This window comes from Lactuca serriola, chromosome 8, assembly GCF_051521515.1.
Source record: "Lactuca serriola cultivar US96UC23 chromosome 8, Lser_US96UC23_V15, whole genome shotgun sequence".
Taxonomy (NCBI): domain Eukaryota; kingdom Viridiplantae; phylum Streptophyta; class Magnoliopsida; order Asterales; family Asteraceae; genus Lactuca; species Lactuca serriola.
In genome coordinates, this window is record NC_136415.1 from 108038284 (window position 1) to 108044283 (window position 6000).

Consider the following 6000-nt stretch of genomic DNA (forward strand, 5'->3'; position numbering starts at 1 on the left):
TCCAACTGGCACTGATGTCAATCACTCGTTGTATCGAGGAATGATTGGATCTCTTTTGTATCTCACGGCAAGTCGTCCAGAAATCATGTTTAGAACCATTCTCTGTGCTCGTTTCCAAGCTAATCCCAAGGAATCTCATCTCATGGCAGTCAAACGTATTTTTCGATACTTGAAAGGGACTCAGAACTTAGCATTGTGGTATCCTCGCAACTCAGCATTTGAACTTTTTGGATACACTGATTCAGACTATGCAGGATGCAACTCAGACAAAAAGAGTACGTCAGGAGGATGTCATTTCCTTGGAAATCGTCTCATCAGCTGGTCTAGCAAGAAGCAAACATCAGTAGCCATCTCGACTGCAGAAGCTGAATATGTTGCAACTGGGAGATGTTGTGCTCAGCTCTTATGGATTCAAAATCAGCTTCTAGACTATGGGATCAAGTTCTCAAAGACTCCCATATATTGTGATAACACCAGTGCCATTCAAATCACACAAAATCCTGTTCAGCACTCAAAGACAAAGCATATTGAAATCAGACATCACTTCATCAGAGATAATGCTGAGAAGGGAAAGGTTGTTCTTGAATATGTCAAGACTTCAGAGCAACTTGCTGATATCTTCACCAAGGCAATGGATTCTCAAACAACTGCTTACATTATTGGAGAACTTGGAATGATTACTTTGTAATTAATTTTGCTGATTAATTTCACTAATGTTTGGTATTGTCTTATAAGCTAATGTACATTGTGCTGATGATGACATGCTGGTGATATTTGCATACTGAATATTTGGTTTGATCTCCTATCCTTCTCTCCTCTTCAACTCTTCTAAACTAAAGTTGAATGATTCACTGTATTAAACCATACACTGATAACAACTTGAAACTCTTTGCCGATGGTTAGATCAAAACACCAAGATCTATCACACGCAACTATCTATTCTTACCAATCTTACACTGATTCCGTGATTCAGTGTGACAAAACACACACTGATGAGAATCTAAAAATCTTTGCCGATGGTTAGACCAAAACACCAAGGTTTATCACACGCAACAATCCTTTCTTTACCTTCTTCTCATTCAGTGTCTAATGATTCAGTAAGATAAACCACTCACTGATAAAGACACAACACTCTGTGCCGATGGTTAGATAATACAACTAGTATCTATCACACGCACCAATCTCCTTGCTAGCCCTAATCAAGCAAGTTGTACCTTGAATTGACGGAGAATTATCTTCAACATGTAACTTTTGTGACACTGATCTCAGCGCTTCCGCAAACACTGATTGACGTTTCATCTTCAGTCAACGGCTCTTTTACCCAACGGCTATTTTTTGATCTGACAGGTTGTTACGATACGCCGTTATTTTTGAAGAAGATAATCATTACCTTTTTAAAGGCCCGTTTAATTCCATATTTAAACCTCTTTCCACCCTAATTTCAAACTTTCCTTCCACAATCTAAACTTCCTTCACTTATATTCAAAACCTTAGAACCCTAAAAACTCTCTAATGGCAGCTTCTTTGTTCACTTTCTCCTCTACTTCACGAAGGGTAATCCCTGCCCCAAACTCTCCTCCTCTCCCAATATACATCAAAGCCACCAACGTTGTTTTCAACCCTGATATTCCAGATGTTCATCGAGGTCTTGGACTCGATGATTTTGTTAACTTCTTAGCCTCCTGCCGCCTACGATACGCCATCAGTGACATTCCATCAGAGTTCCTCCCTGAACAAGTCTGTGAGTTCTACTACACCGCAACAGTCAATGATGAAAACAATGTCATCACCGGGACCATTGGCCGTGGAAGACATTATGTCTTTATTACCGCAGAACTCCTCAGTGCTGCACTCAGGTTACCTATCTTTGAACCATTCTCTAAACTTCCTTCTATTGAACGTTGTAGACGCCTATTTGATCAACTGGGATATGATCACTCAAAGGCTGGTGCTCGATCAGCTCTTATTCTGCGCCAATGTATGACCCCAGGATGGAAATTCTTCACCGGTGCTCTGTGCAAATGTGTGGGTCACAAGTCTCGAAGTGGTGATCAACTGAGTAATTATGAGCAACAAGTCGTCTGCTCACTTCTTCTCAACAAAAGACTTGATTATGGGGCCTTATTCTTTGATCAACTTGTTCAGCTTCTTCATGCAAATGTACGCGTTGATCACGTTCCCGTTCCACGCTGGATTGCTCTTGTGCTCGATAAATTTTTTGTTGCAGACTACTTCTCTCACCCTGGAAATCCCATCCAATGCCCTCGCATGTCTATTCGAATGTATCAAGATGATCCCCTGGATACTGACATCGGAATCTCTGATAGGATGAGAGAATGGATTGCAAATCCATACACTGTTCCTTCTCTCACCACTGATACTGATGAAGGAGCTGATGGTAACCATGAAGATCATGTCGGTCAAGAAGATGAACCACATGATGGTGGTCATTTCTCTCCTCAACTTTCTCATCATGTCGTCTCTGTTACTGAGAAAGTTCCCTCAGCTCAAAAGGATTCACTGATTCAGGGGGAGCAACAATTTCAGGGGGAGCACCCATCTCAGGAGGAGTATCGCTCACAGGGGGAGAGTCCACCCCAGGGGGACCAATCTTCTCTGGGGATGCCTCCACGCTCACAAGCAGCTCCAGGTTCTTCATTCCTTCAAATTTCGGCCTCAGCATTTAATGAATTTCTGACACTGACTCGAGACATGAGTCAGCGTCTTCTGCGCATTGAGGCTGATGTTCATCAGCTAAAGGAAGTTCTTTTGCATACTCCTTCCCCTAGCCCCCAACCTGATGATGCTCAAAAAGAGGGAGATACTGATGATGATGATGATGCTGATGATAATGCTGATGATGATGATAATGCTGATAATGATCCAAATAAGAGAGACACCGAACCTGTTGACAACACCATTGTTCAGACTGAATCACCAAAGCCGATGCATAAGTCTGACTCTGCGGAGCCTAATAGTCCAGCAGCTACTGAAAAGCTTGTTGAAGATAGTGAGCATGATGATGAACTAGATGATGAATGTCAAATACTGGATATGAACTTCATTGATCCCTGCATTCCAGTCCAAGAAGAAGATTCAGATGATCTTGATAATGAATCTCAAAGGCCAGACATGAAATTCGTTGATCCCACTGTTGATCTCATTATTCCGGTCCAAGGAGAAGATTCAGACGTTGCTAGTGAAGATTCTCATCCACTATCTCGCAAGCGCAAGGTAGCAGATACTGACTTGGCTCATTCACACACTGATACTTCTTTGTCTTGCAAGAAACCCAAGTCCATTGTCAGTATATCAAACTTGGCAGATGAATGGAACATGTCTCCTGATCAAGTTAAACAAATCCTTGATGAAGCTAATCAAGCTCAACTTCTAAAGAACATTGCTCAAGCTGATGAATCACTCATTCAGCATAAACTTCAGGCCAAAGGATCTTTTGAAGCTCAGATGCAGAAATTCTTGGAATTTCAGTCCAAATCTCAATCTTCTCAGCCTCCTCCTAGCAGCAGTAAGCCTAAGTCTGATAGTGTTCTTGACAGGATTGATCGAAAGAGGTTTGAAGATGTTCTTAGACGATGAGTGTGTGGTGATAAAATCATCAAAGTTAAAGCTTCAAAACCACGCAGCGAGAAAATTCTTACGCTGCTGATTACTCGTCAAGGTCCACAACATTCATACACTGAAGTTGTCAAGAGGGATGAGCTGATCAAATATGGATATTCTGAATGGATAGAATTACTCGAATTAGCATCCAAGCAAACCTCAGCTCACTCCTCTGAACTGACATGTGCTCTACATCTGCTGATCAAGAAAGTTCAGCGTTTGGACCTTGTTCCTAAAGAACGACCACAGCATCAAGGCCAAAGGTCATCTGTTCCTAGAACTCGAAGAAGCAAATTTCAAGTTGAATGTGAAGATGTGTTGGTTCTGGACTTTGGTGCTGGTGGGATTAACAACTCTCTTCCTATCAGTGTTGACCCAGTTCAACATAAATTTATCTCAGTTCCTGAACACGGGATGTTCTATCTCGATAAAAACAGAAAAATGTGTTTTCAGCGAACTGTTGAGATTCCAAAGGCTCCAACCACTCATCTCGTTGGCTTAAGGCAAATGTGCATGAGTCATCAAAATCTCTCCGGAGAGTTTCACATCCTTATTGCTATGGAGCTGCTGAATAGAAGACAGGAGTTGCTGGATAGTCCTTACTGGCCGGTAAAAATAGAAGCTGAAGCTGAGTATGAAGAGTTCTTGTCTAGAGGTGTTCTAATTTAGTTGGTTTTGAACATCATCATATTGGGGGAGATTGTAAGGTCAAACCTTGAAATATGATGATGTTTGAAATATATCTTTCAGCATCAGCGCATATCTCAGTATCAGCATCAGCGTCTCAGCAGTTCAGTGTGTTTAGTTTATTCAGTGCATTGTAACAGATTTTGTATTTATCTTGTTTCCATAGTTAGCGTAAATTAGTTAGCTGGCATATCCCTGATTTATAGGGATTGACTAGAATAGTAGTATATAATCTTTTGTATAGGTTTGTGAAAGTACACACCTTTCACAAACCCTAATAGTTGCTTTATGCACACGATAATCTCTTTGTGAGATTATCTTTCTTAGTGAAAGTTTTTCTTCGTTAATTCTTCTTATTCTTATTTACTATCATTGTTTGATAAATTGATTGATCAAAAGGCTCTTCACCCTTACTTTTTACTTTTTTTAGTTTTTTTATTAATTTTATTAATTTCTTTATTAAAATAAATAAAAAGAAAATTGAAACTAATATTTCTTTCTCTCTCCCTCCCTCCCTCCCTCTCTCTCTCTCTCAACACGTACCCATCTTCTTCTTCTTCTTCCTAAAAATTAGTCCAAATAAACAAAAAAAACACCCATAACAAATTGTTGAACTCGTCGGTTATCAATGGAGATGGAGAAAACAGAAGGAGAAATCATATCTAGGGTTAGTCTTCTCCGTCTGTCTTTAGAGATGTTCGTCTTCTCCATTTGTTTCTAGATCTGTTTGTTTTCCATCATAGTTAGGATCGACTTGACTGTCCTACCACTACTAAAGAAGTCTCCGGTGAAGATTTACAAACACCCCTGAAGCAGCACCTCCGCCAAACACCACCTGTAACCTCCGCCAAACACCACATGTAACCTCCATCTTTATTCTTATAATATCACCTTCATCTCCTTATTACCCCCACTTGGAATACACATCAGTTTTTGAACACCTCTTACTGTCAAGCCTCCAACCATCATTTGTAGATCTGGAAACCCTAACACCATCTTTCATATTCGCCGTTGTTGGTAGCATGTCTGGAACATCGTTATCGTCAGTGAGACCAACAACGACGGTGATGACGATGCTAGAAGAAGTCGAAAAAACAACGGTCGTTTGGGAAGGAGGTTTCAGATATGAAAAACCACTGGAGATATCCTACTCCGGCTCGATCTGTTGAAGCTTGGTCGTATGAAGACGAAGGTCGGAATCATATTTTCGTAGGTTGTTCTTAGTAGCGTCCGTCACCGGTGTCCTCATCATCACCTCCTAGAGGCGGGTTTGTGGATCTATGACGCAGCTAAAAGATGGGTTTACAGGGTTTGCGTTTCTGAGACAAACGATGAGAACGGTTAGCAGATTTGAAAGAAAGGTAGAGAAGGGCGGCGATTTGAGAACACCATTCTACGTTGGGAAGAAGATGAAGATTGGTTTTTCAGATTATAATTTGAGTTTTTAGATCCAGTCTTGGAAAAGATGAAAAGAAAAGTGTTGAGGAAGATTAGAGAGAGAAAGAGAAAGAGAGGGAGAGAGAGAGAGACTTAATTATATTTTTTAATTAAAAAGTAATGGAGGAAATAAAAGAATATAAAAACACAAATAACAAGGGCAAAAAAGTCATTTTAACCCCTTTCACTTTTAAAACGGACCAAACTCGCAACAAAATGAAAATTTTGGACCTTTGATGCTAGTCCAAACCTTTT